The sequence below is a fragment of the Lolium rigidum genome, chromosome 3, assembly GCF_022539505.1.
Source record: "Lolium rigidum isolate FL_2022 chromosome 3, APGP_CSIRO_Lrig_0.1, whole genome shotgun sequence".
Classification (NCBI taxonomy): Eukaryota; Viridiplantae; Streptophyta; class Magnoliopsida; order Poales; family Poaceae; genus Lolium; species Lolium rigidum.
In genome coordinates this window covers 357,859,578-357,871,456 of record NC_061510.1, presented here as the reverse complement: position 1 = coordinate 357,871,456, position 11,879 = coordinate 357,859,578, and the positions used below count along the sequence as shown (strand labels likewise).

At 48.6% G+C, this 11,879-nt stretch overlaps 1 pseudogene; it reads right to left on the bottom strand.

Annotated features, from left to right (window-relative positions):
* Positions 1–867: 867 nt before the first annotated feature.
* Positions 868–3,298, bottom strand: LOC124700378 (annotated as a pseudogene).
* Between the last annotated feature and the right edge of the window lie 8,581 nt (positions 3,299–11,879).

Sequence of the window (11,879 nt, the reverse complement as noted above, 5' to 3'; positions counted from 1 at the left end):
CAATCTGTGGTAGCCCAACGACGCAGCTCCTTCAGTTGCCTCAACGCATGCCTCCGCTTATGTTTGCAGTGCCCCATGCAGGTGCCTCAGTTTGCCTGCTGCAGCTGCCAGAAACTCCCCAGTATCTGATCTAGAAGCAAAACCCCACGTTCCCGATCTCGAGCTCTCCACAAAAGAAGCATCAAAATTTGCTTTTACCCAGTCTGTTTCAGTATATGGATGCTATAGTCTATAGGTGTGATGGCATGTATGTATAAAACAGGTGGCCAGGGTGGGAGTGTTAACTCAGTGACACATTACCATCGAATTCCCAATGAGACAAGAATATACCAGGCAAAACAAATTTCCTGGTCAAAAGGAGTCTATTATCTATCGGCAGCCGCCATAACTCAGAAAATAATTGCCATTCCAACTCTTTAAACTGATGGCCCTGGAAAAAATAAGTATACAATTTGACATATAAATACAGAAGGGCAAAAACCACAAAGGACTACAAAGGAATAAAAATGTTTTAGGATATTTTATTTTCCATCATCCATCACCTCATCAAAAACAACATATTTCCACCAATCGAGCAAACCAAACAGCGCACATTTAGGAGTGACACAAGATGAATCAATATCAATATCTTCGTGCCATTGATTTCAAGTGCTATCACAGGTAAACAACATACAGTTCAGGAGAATCCATACTACTACTTAACGACAACGTGAAAAGAAGTCCATATATAGAACGAGTTACATGGTTCCTAGAAAAGCGGGACTAATAACTAGGAAAGTAAGCAAGATGAGCATTAGTTCAGCTAGCTCCACTGAACAATATCCAGACAAGTGCTGCATACTTGCTGCTGGAGAAATAGGGCAAGTCTCACTTCTTCCCAGTTTCCATGAGCAGCCAGTCCTTCCTCATGCCCGCTGGGAGCACCATGAGAGATTCAAACTGCCGATCATCACGGATCAGACTACTATAGGCTCTCAGGAAATCAGCACTGGTTAAGTCAGGTATCTGTTTGAGTGCCTCTAAGATTTCTCGAGGGGAAGTTGCCTTTGGCACTTGCACAGGCTCAGCTGGCTTCAAAGAAGCTTGAAATGTGCTTTTAATTTCTCCAAGCAGGGAGAGAACTGCATCGTCTGTTCGAGGCCGCTTAGCCTTATGATTACCTTCCGGCCCCAGTTGAGTGGATGGCAGATTAGGACTACCTTCACCATCGTTTTCATAAGCAGCCTCTGCTGCCGCCTCTTGTGAACTCTGACCACCAGACCTTGCACCGTCTCTTACTGTGTGACCTTTCGAGAGGTTAACTGCATCCTTGTTCTTAACAGCTTTGGTGTTGGAGCACGTAGCACCTTTTGTTCGTGGAGGCGTATTTTCTACAGGCTTCTCCATCTGCCTTAGAATGAATGGATCCAAAATGGCATGAAGCTTTGAAACAACAAATGCCCTTCTATTAATTGTAGTTTCTTCTATCTGTTCCTCACCTCTTTTCCCAGTAAAATCAAACCTTTAAAGAAGATTGTTGTCAGCCAAGCAGAGGCACAGAAAAAACAAATATCATACATGAAATATTTAGAAATAACCTTACCATCTTCAAATAAAAAAATGACACATGTAAGGTACTATAATAGACACTCTTTTAGCAAACGTGATATGTTAGTAACAAGATAGGTCTTCAAAAACAAATAAGTTAATAATGTTTAGATTTGCTAGTTCAGATAGTTCTTTTCAATTAGTGTGCTATTTAGCAGCTAGACATCCCAAATTTACATGAAGACAACAAACAATCTATACGGAAACAAAGCATCCAGACCTAATGAATAATGATATATTGTACTTAGTTTCCAAACAGCATTATATACAGATATATACAGCTATATGAGATTATTTGTTTCAAGGGTAGCATTCAAATACTAAAATTACTAGATTACAATAAATAACTGGTAGTGAAAGTATTTATATCATCCTAATTGAATTTAACAGATATGCTTTCGTTAATTTAGAAAGAATATGTGCAGTTTAGCGGATTTATCAACAGAAGATCTGACATACGGCAGAGCATCCTTTCTGAAAGATATGCCTCAAGGCAGCAATCAGTCACTGATAAACAGGTGATGTACTAAATGGGTAGAGAAAGAGTGAATCATACCATGACTCAAATTCATGATGAGATACGGATATCTCAGGAAAAACAAAGTTCAGTACCGACCACAGCTCTGCTAGGCCATTTTGAAATGGTGTCCTGGTCAAAAGGAGTCCATTCCCTATTGGCAGCGGCGTTAACTCCAACAACAATTCGCATTCCAAGTTTTTCAACTCATGGCCCTGTAAAAAGAAGTATACAGTTGACATTCAATGCAAAGGGGGAAAAACACAAAGGACGATGATTCAGGATATTTGTTTTTCCATCACCTCGTCAAACACAATATACTTCCACTTGTAATGAGCAAGAAGTTTTGCATCTGCGATGGCCATCTCATATGAAGTAACTATTATGGGAAAATCAGGGCCAATAGTTTTGGTCATGACCTTTGTCAACATCTCTTCTCGGGCCACTTTATCTCCATAGTAAATCAGACACGTCAGAGATGGAGCAAGCCTGAAACAAAACTTTTCCACATAAGACACCAACTAACAACATTGAAATGAAACTTTGGAGACTTTACCTTGAGATCTCATCCACCCAGTTCGTTAGAGTGGTTGCAGAAGCAATTATCATGTATGGACCATGCATTCCATTCCCTTTGAGATGAGAAAGAAACGCAATTGACTGGATTGTTTTCCCAATTCTAATTTCATCTGCCAGTATCCCATTAACCCCAATCTGCCAATGCGATATTAGCCACTTCACACCCTCTATCTGGTAAGGCTTCAACTTCGCACCCGTCACTAACGGAACAATCTTGGCCTGCTCCTTTTCCCACATTTCTTCTTCTGTGAGAGTAGCGTCATAACCAGGGCTATAATTGCTAGATTCTTCAAGCAACTTCTCAAGTATATATTCTGCATAGAGCTTTGTCTGTTTCAGCAGCTCATCAAGCTTGTTAAACCGTGTCATAGGATCAGAAGCAAGTCCCACAGCGTCTTCCATCCGTTCGGCGTCACATAACTGTTCTTCCTCCTCTTTGACGAAGGATGCATCATCATTCTTGGCATCAAGGTCAGATGGAGATGAGCTGGCATTCAAAGGATCATCAACATTCTCCTGCTTGACGGAGTGCAATGGCTGACATTCTTCCTTCACCGCCTTGACAATGTTATCCCCACTGCTTAATTCCCTTGGTGTTGCGGGAGGCATCCCCATTCTTGGCTTCCGAGATTCTCTAATTTTGCACCAAATGGATAAATCAGGCCAAAGTATCAAAATCAGTGGAGAACTTCAACATGCAAAATGCAGAAATAGCCCAAGAAAAAGCTATGGGGCCACATTAGTATAGTTTCTAACAATAAAATAACACACACCATCCTGAAGAGTGGATTGTACTGGAATCAACAGCTAACGGCGGCAGGCTATTTTTTTTTACCCCAATTAGCGTGGCAACAAGATAAACATCATTATTTCCACCATAGGCCTGTAGGTCACTACAGGCTTACATCCTAAAGAAATAGCACCACTGATCGGCGACCATCCAAAATCCAGACAGAAATCTCTCCATCACCTACTCAGATTTGTACTGATGCCTCTAAGTCCTAACAGAGGAAAGGATGAAACCCTAACTAAACCCAAATGCGGACATGCTAGTCGAAACAGGCGATGTTGCGGGAAAATTAGTCCAATCTAATCTAGCAGAAATTGCATAATCAATAGGAAAGAATACACAGTTTCACCTCGAGATAGCTTACTCCCCAATTTTCCTATATAAAAGACGGATGCGCCAAAAAAAATCCCAAAGTTGTCAGATCCCTTCTCCGGTCTGTTCAATCCTTGAACAAGAAAGGTTGGGGGAAAATTCGTACCGGGGCGCGCCCGCTTCGAAGAAACAGCCAGGAGATCAGTCGGAGGACGGGAAGGGCTGGCAAGAGAGGAAAGGGGAAGGGGGCAACTGGGGAAGAACGGCAGAGGGAAAAGGGCGGCGCACTCGCGCGGGACGGCGAAAACTTCCGGGGCTTCAGGCGGGAAAAACATTTGTTACGGACATAAAATGCCTGCAAATAATTCACTTTTTTTCAGGGTTTTTTTTTTTTTTTTTGAGAAAACCTCGTCCTCTATTCAAACTTCAGAGGTTACAAGGTTACACACACCTGCTGGTGGCTCCAGGAGCCAGACATGGCGCCCCTGGTCCAACAGCACACTACTCTTAGCTAACCTATGAGCCTCTTTATTAGACAGCCGACGCTCATGAACAAAAGATAAAACATCGAAACTACATCTAGACTCGTTTATGTCCTTGATAATTTGAGCATAGACCCCAAAGGTTCCCTGCTCCAAGCTTGCGATGACGTTGCTGCAGTCACTCGCCACCTTCACCCTTCGCGCTCCTACGTCGAGGGCCAGGGACACTGCCTCCCGACACGCCAAAGCCTCCAGTGTCTCGGCGTCCATTCTCCCCGGGTAGACCACCGCCGAGGCTCCTTGAAAGAGCCCATTCGAGTCGCGCGCCACTGCCGCAACCGTGCCTCTTCCCGAGTTCTTCCCCACCCCAGCATCGACATTAATCTTCAGCATGCCCTGTGGGGGTGGTATCCACGCCGGTGCTGCCGCATGGGCCACCACCGGCTGGCGTCGCCTTCCTTCCTCCGATTGGTTAAGATCCTCGATAAACTTCTCCACAAACAGATGAACAGAGAGGGGGCTTCTGTACTCCTGTTCGTGTATCGCCTTCCTCCTCGCATGCCATATCGCCCAAAGGGTGACGAAAACCCTAGTTTGGTCGCTCTGGCTGAGGGTCTTTGTCATAGTAGCTAGCCATTCTCTCGCGTTTCCTTCCTCCGACCTATGCATGTGTTCTGTCACTTCCTCGTCGGCAAGCGCCCACACGCAACGCGACATAGTGCAATCGATTAAAGCATGGCGCCATGTGTCTTGTGCACCGCAGAGCTGACAGCGATCATCTTCCGCCATCTTGCGATGGTGCCGAGCCCAATTCGTTGGCAGCGACTGCTTCGCCAGCCTCCAAAGGAACAACCGCACCTTTGATGGTACCTTGCACCGCCACAACTGAGACCACTCCTTTGCAGTCGCCTCTCTATCAGAGCTCGACGCCCTGTCATTAAGCCAAGCCTCCCGCCTGTCCTTCACATCAACCAACATTTTGTACGCCGATCTTACGGAGAACAAACCCCTCCGATCGTAATGCCATGCCCAAAAATCGCCTTGCTGCCTTGAACATAGAGGGATTTTCATAATTTGCTCAACGTCCATTGGTAGCATATGCTGGCGTAGTTTGTCTTCGTTCCACTCCCCCCTACCCCTGTCGATGAATTCCGACACGCGGGCCGGCGGTGCCCCTGACGCCTCCGTCAGGCAAGCTAGTGGCCTAAGCATCCCATCACGTGGAATCCAAGGATCGTTCCACGGATCGGTGGATTCGCCATCTCCGATCCTTCTTATTAACCCCTGTTTCAGGACCTGCAGGCCCTCGTGGAGAGACCTCCAAATCTGCGACGGGGCTGCACCCACCTCAGCGCTCAACAGATGTTGCCCTGGGTAGTACCGTGCTTTGAGCACTCGAGCGCTCAAAGTATTTGGGTTCTGGAGCATCCTCCACCCCTGCCGGGCCAGCAGAGCCAGATTGAAAATTTCAATGTCCCTAAACCCCAAACCGCCCATATGTTTAGGCTTACACATCTCCTTCCAGGAGACCCATGCTGGCTTCCGCTCTCCATCGCGACAGCCCCACCAGAACTTCCTCACCATCGAGTTAATGTGTAGGCATAGTCCCCTCGGCAGTTTAAAACATGCCATGGAGAAAATAGGGATTGCTTGCACCACCGATTTGATTAGTACATCCTTTCCTCCAACTGACAATAGCTTCTCGAGCCACCCCTGTATTCTGCTCCAAATTCTGTCTTTTATATACTTGAAAGCACTGCTCCTTGAGCTTCCAACATCAGTCGGCATTCCCAAGTATTTCTCATTGAGTGTCTCACTCTGGACATCGAGGGCCAGCTTGACACTCTCCTTAACAGTTCCCGGGCATCCCTTACTAAAGAAAATGGATGATTTATCCTGGTTAATCCTCTGACCCGAGGCCATGCAATACAGGTTCAGCAGTTGCTGAACTTTTTCCGCACTCCCTGTATCCGCTCTGAAAAGCAGCAGGCTATCATCTGCAAAAAGGAGGTGACTCACCGCCGGGGCCGACGGCGCCACCATTAGTCCATGGAGCTCTGATGAAAGACTATGATATTTTAAAAGGCACGAAAGGCCCTCTGCTGCCAACAGGAACAAATACGGGGATATCGGATCTCCCTGACGAACCCCTCGGGAGGGTATGAATTGATGTAGCTTTCCTCCATTAAACAGTACCTGGAAGGATACCGTAGTAACCAGCCGCATAACCATCTGAACCCAAAGGCGATGGAAGCCCAGCTTGAGCATGACAGCCTCCAAATACCTCCACTCAAGGCGATCATATGCCTTACGCATATCCAGCTTAAGAGCACAGAAACGATTCTTTTTCGCCTTGTTCCGCTTCATGAAATGTAAACACTCATAAGCGGTAATAATATTGTCAGTAATCAGCCGACCAGGAACAAAGGCCGACTGCTCTTCCGCAATGATCTCCGGTAAACACTCCTTCAGTCGGTTTGCCAACGTCTTGGATGCAATCTTGTAAATAACATTACATAAGCTAATCGGCCTAAACTGACCCAGCTCCTCCGGCCTTGCAACCTTTGGAATTAAGACCAAAAAAGTCTGATTGATATCTCGCATATCATCCTCCCCCTTCAGCACTCGTATGACCGCCGAAGTCACCTCTTCGCCACATAGTTCCCAGTGAGTCTCGAAGAAATGTGCTCGGAATCCATCTGGCCCCGGAGCCTTTGTCGGGAACATCTGGAAGAGGGCGTTTTTAACTTCCTCCTCCTTGAAAGGCTTTAACAAGCTGTCGTTCATCACTGATGTCACCTTTACTGGTATCACATCTATCACTTCTCCCAGATTCGAAATCCCCTCGGTCTGGTACAACTGCTCATAGAAGGCTCTTGTCATATCCGCCATCTCTCCCTCCTCTTCGGTCACTGTCCCATCATTTCTTGTGAGCCGAGAGATCTTATTTTTCTTCTTCCGTTGACTCGCCCTGAGGTGGAAAAAACGCGTGTTCTTGTCCCCCTCGGCCAGCCACTGGACCCGCGACCGTTGTCGCCACATCAGCTCCTCTCTATCATAGAGCTCGACCAGACTACGCGTAATCTGGACCTCCTCGTCCGAAGGCTCCTGCCGCAAGGGCGCATCCCGCAACACCGCAAGGCGTTGGGTAAGCGATCTGATCTCACGTTGGACACTCCCAAAGGTGTCCCTTCCCCAGTTCTCAAGTGACCCCGAGATTCTGGCCAACTTTTGTTGCAGCTATCCCATTGACACTGCCTTCCCCTCCGCCTGCCATGATTCATCAAGGAACGGCCTAAACTGGTCATGCTTTTCCCACATTACCTCATACCGAAAGATTTTCTCTTCGTTTACTCTCCGCTGCCTAGCGTTTTCCCTCCAGCGAAGCAAAATCGGACCATGATCCGATGTGACCCCTGTCAAGTTTGTCACCGTGGCCAACGGAAACCTCGTACTCCAGGTTGTCGTAGCCAAAGCTCTGTCCAGCCTGACTCTACAGAAAGAGCCACCCGCCACCCGCTTCTCGTACGTCCAGCTTCTCCCCTCGTAGCCGAGGTCAGCTAGACCACAAACGTCGGTTGTTTCCCTAAAACCCGCAATCTGTGCAAGGCTCCTCTCCGCTGTTCCTTCATGCTCGTGCTGATGAAGCACCTCATTAAAGTCGCCAATGCACACCCAAGGCAAAGGGTTAGACGACTTTATATGTTTCAACATGTCCCATGTTTTGAAACGTTGGGAGACCTGCGCCTCCCCGTATACACATGTGAGCCTCCACGGCTCGTTATCCCCCTCCTTCACCCGTGCATCAATGTGATACTGCGAGAAAGGCAAAATGTCGATGGTAATATCATTGTTCCAGTACATCCCCAGGCCTCCACTACGGCCTGCACTGCTTACAGCAAAAGAATTATCAAAACCTAGCGATCTAGCTAGTCCTTCCACCCGGGATTTGTGTATTTGCGTCTCCACTACACACATCACGGTAGGTTTGAAGCGTCTTACTAGCTCACGGAGCTCCCTAACTGTCGCGTCGCTTCCCAAACCGCGACAGTTGTACGACATGCAACTCATTGTTCCTGGCGGAGCTCCTCAGAGCCCGCCTGTTCAGTATCGTCCCCATTCTTCCGAGGCCGTTTGGGGTCCGGCTTAATCGGCGATCCCCCTGTGCTGCTTGCAGTTGCGCCCTCCCTCAGCGCCACTTCCAGGTTCTTCTTCGCCCCACTTCCCTGGACCCTTCCTTCCTGTCCTGGATCCGCCAAGATCATAGGCATGCCAGAAATAGGGCCCTTGGCCCCCTGGGGTTTTCCTGCTGGTGAGCCCCCTTGAGGTCGTTTGCGGGAATTCCCATCTGCCTTGCCACTCCCCCCTCGGCGACCCTCGTTCGCCGGTATTTTCACACTCAAACCCGGGGTCTGGGGATGCCAGTCCTCGTAAGGTGCAATCATCCATGCTCCATATTGCTTTGCTTGTTCCTCGTGTACTCCATCTCCACACTCCATCTGGTCATGTCCAAACAAGCCACACACCTCACAAACCCTGGGCAGCTTCTCATACATCACCTGGAAATGCATCCTCTCACTCCCCTCAGGGTGTAGGCCAACAAACCTCGTAAGAGGCTTATTCACATCCAGCTTCATCCTAAGTCGCATGAAACTGGTACCGCTTGCCCCCATTGCATATAGATCTACGCTCTGTACTTCCCCAATGCGGGCTGCCATATCTCTAACTATCCCCTCCTTCCTGAACAGCGGAGGAACTCCCCTGATCTGAACCCATGCATGCATGCGATCCAGGATCACCGTCTTTGGGTCAGCTATTCCATCATATGGCTCCAACAGCACGCCTTGCTGCCTAAAAATCCATGGCCCTTCCAGCATCGCCCTGTTCCAATCACCTAGGCACGACACCTGGAGGATAAACAAGTTGTCCTCCACCGGCCTGATTGTCCATGTCCGCGCAAAACCCCACGCGACATCCATCTTCTGGAAGAACGGCTGGTTACCAAAGTGCTTTGTGGTATGCACCTTCACCACCGCCATCCAGCGCGCTTCCTCTCGGAGTGAATTGAAGTCCTCCTTCGGGAGCACCACATCGTCTAGTTCCTCGTCCTTGAGCACGAGTTTCTTCATCATCTCTTTCAGATCCACTACCTTCCTAGGGTTCGAAAAGCCCCCTTCCTTCGGGATCCTCGCCGCCATTGTACCAGTTGAGACTCCTGCCCCGACCGATCTCCCCGCCCCAGACCCTCCTCCTCGCGCCGCCAAGGCCAGGTAGACGGGCCAGCCGTCCCCTGAGTCAGCCCGAGCGAGCAGCAGAGGTGAGAGGGATCGAGAGGATTCAAAACGGTGGTGAAGACGTCCTTCCGCCGTGAGATCGCCGGCGAGAAGTCAGAAACCCTAGAAAACCTAGGTTCGTTTGATACTTTTTTTTTCAGGGGTGAGCAAATAATTCCCCTAATTGCCACAAGGTGGGCCTGGGCTACGTGTCTGCTCAGGCGAGCCCGGCTACGTAGTTGGGCCGTGTGGGGCAAACGATTTAGCTCTGCCTCATGGAATAATGACCGGGTCATCCTATTTAACGCCTTTAGCGTCACTTACACCAGCGACGCTCGCGCTAAACAAATCGTGGGCCAAGCCCAAAAACAGGTCATCTTCTTCATCATACGCGCCGCAACACTAGCACCTTTCCCCCCTCCCCCGCCGCTATCGACCAAAGCGCCTCCGTGGCCGCCGGAGCTACCGCGCACCCAGGGACGAAGCCAGGAATTAACCTCAAGGGAGCAGTATTAGTGCTGTTATCTAATTAGGGGGGGAGCTAGCTAAAACACCATGGACAAGCATCAGGCATGCCTATTTTCCTCAACGAAATCAGGGTCATAGGGGGGCGTAGCCCCTGCTCGTCCCCCCCTTGTCTTCGTCCCTGCGCGCCCCGCCCCGCCCTGCTCGAGCCACCCCCTACGTCGATCCTCGACTGCCCCCGGCCTCCCTCTAAACCCTCCTCCTTCTTCAACTCCGGCGAGGTTCTAGCACCATCGCACCCTGAACCCTAAGTCGTTGGAGCCTGGCCGCACCCGCACCCCACCCTAAACCCTAAGTTTCTTGGCCTCACCTCCACCGGCGATGCAGCGGCCAACCATGTCGTCCTCGTCTCCGGTGAGTTCTAGGCCTCGCCTCACCGGCGACGACGTGGCCAGCCGCATCGTCCCCGTCTCCAACGAGGTAGGCGTGGTCCTCTTCTTCCCTCAGTCATCTTCTTCCTCCGGTCATCCCCTTCCACCCGACCACCGCCTAATAGGGTCGGCCCACTATCACACGCTTAGCGTAAGGACGGTACGCGTTTTCACGATAACTAGCGCACTAAGCGTCAAATAGGAAACACCATAATGACCTTGGCAGCAGAACGGGAGCTCCTGTACCCGTACAACACCGCTCACGCCCGCACGCCCGAGGTGACTTGCTAGGTCGCGGCCCAACAATATCAGGTAAGCGATTTTCCTTTTTAGTTTCTTTTTTTTCTTTTCCATTGTTGTTTTGTACAATGTGAACATTTTTTGAAAATTGAAAAATTCCAAAATTCCAAATACTTTTAAATTTGAATTTTTTAATATGAACAATTTTAAAAATGATTTCTGAATAAATTTTAATAATTTTAAATTTGAACAATTTTTAAAATTGAACATTATTTAAGTATGAACATTTTTGAACTTGAACTTTTTTTAATTTGAGCAATTTTCAAATTCAAATGTACCACCTAGAAATAGTACAGTTGACATTCAACGAACTTAATTCCCTAGAGATTTCATTGAAGTACTTAGGTGTATTTTGTACCGCCCCGTTCCTTTCGTGAAAACAACACTACTACAAGACGAACGAGGGAGTATATAAGAAAACACAGGGTTTTGTCTCTTCATCATGTGTAAAGCATGTAAATTGTAATGGCCTTGGAGCACTCAGATGGGGACACCAAACGACTGTGGTTGCACTGTGGGAGAAGCTCATCCTAGTCGGTGTCGATTACTGGCCTCGCGTTCGCGATAGGAAGATTTTGATGGGCGAATCGGGACGCTTTGATTTCCTCTTTTCCGGTTGATTTCCTGGAAAACATCTCTATCCGTGCTGTCAGTTCTCACCTCTCGCCGTCGCATAGCACTCGAGCGCGACGTCTTCCCGCGTGGTCTCGCGAGTTCAGGGAAAAGCTAGGAAACGCCTTGTTGTATACTTGTATACCAACGAGGTGATGAGTACGTGGCCTGCGGCGTGAACATCAAACGCTCAGCACTCGCCGAAAGCTCCAAGCCAGCAATAGTGAGCCCGCGGCGTCAAGATCAATCGCTCGCCGAGGTGAAAGCTACACCAAGCCAGCAACACTGCTGCGGTGAGCAGTGTGGCACGAGGGCGATCTGGTGATTTAAAATTTGCGCCACGATTGTTTCATCAAGTTCCATTGATTTTTGTATTACGATTGTTTCATCAAGTTTCATTCATTTCTCTGAAATGCAGTGAAAGAATTCTGAAGAAACTGAATGAAAAGGTCCCGTGAAGTTCCCCACGAGAAGAGTGAAGAAGGCGCATGAAACCGACAAGACTTGCAATGTGTGGAAAAGACAGCAGGG